Below are 814 nucleotides of genomic sequence, written 5' to 3'. Positions count from 1 at the left end.
ACAATGGAAATTAAATACCCACGGGGCAATGAGTTCCCGCCATCATGGGATAAACACCCCAAAAGGCACTGGTTTGATTTCTGGAAAATGTTCAGTTCAAGCCTGAATGTGGGAAGAAGCAGGAATGGGGGATGGAAGGATCAGACTCTTCCTCCAGCAGAAGCTACTGTGGGTGGCTGGCCAGCAGTTAGCTCCAATTCAGGGCAGCGGGGTGATAAGGAAGGGACGGCCAACGCAAACCAATAAATCTCTTCTTCCAAGCGACCTTTTATCTGAAAATGTCACAAAAAAAAAATCTAGACAGGAAATTTGTAATCCTAAAGCAGTAGCCCGATACACTTATTAGCTGTAACTGAGTTTCCCAAAGATGCAAGATGAGTTAATTGAGTGCTCACGCTTAAAATGGAGACCTTAACTGCAGGCCTCTTCTACCCATTTAAAACTTAGAAAATCACAGTGTTCCTGATGAGAATCAAGATAGGCAGACCACTTAAAGAAATATGCCCAGGAACCACTGGACACAAACACACCCAAACAGCTGGTCCCTCTTCTGTACCATTTTATAAGTAAGTAAATATGACTTTTCCATGAGAAGGCACTAAATATGTAAGGTCTTGTTGTATTTAATGCCCAAACAGGGCCCAGGATGCTAAGGCCTGACTCGTAATTTGTCTACGTGTTCAGTCATCACCTCTAAAGTGGTTCTTTCAACTTGAATGAGAAACCGCAAATAATACACTCTGCAATGGTATATATATACACACATCTATACATAGGTTTTATACATAATATATAATATATATTTAATACATAT

Source organism: Colobus angolensis, unplaced genomic scaffold (genome assembly GCF_000951035.1).
Source record: "Colobus angolensis palliatus isolate OR3802 unplaced genomic scaffold, Cang.pa_1.0 Scaffold302, whole genome shotgun sequence".
NCBI lineage: Eukaryota > Metazoa > Chordata > Mammalia > Primates > Cercopithecidae > Colobus > Colobus angolensis.
The sequence above is the reverse complement of the archived record's forward strand: the minus strand, read 5'-3'. Positions refer to the sequence as shown.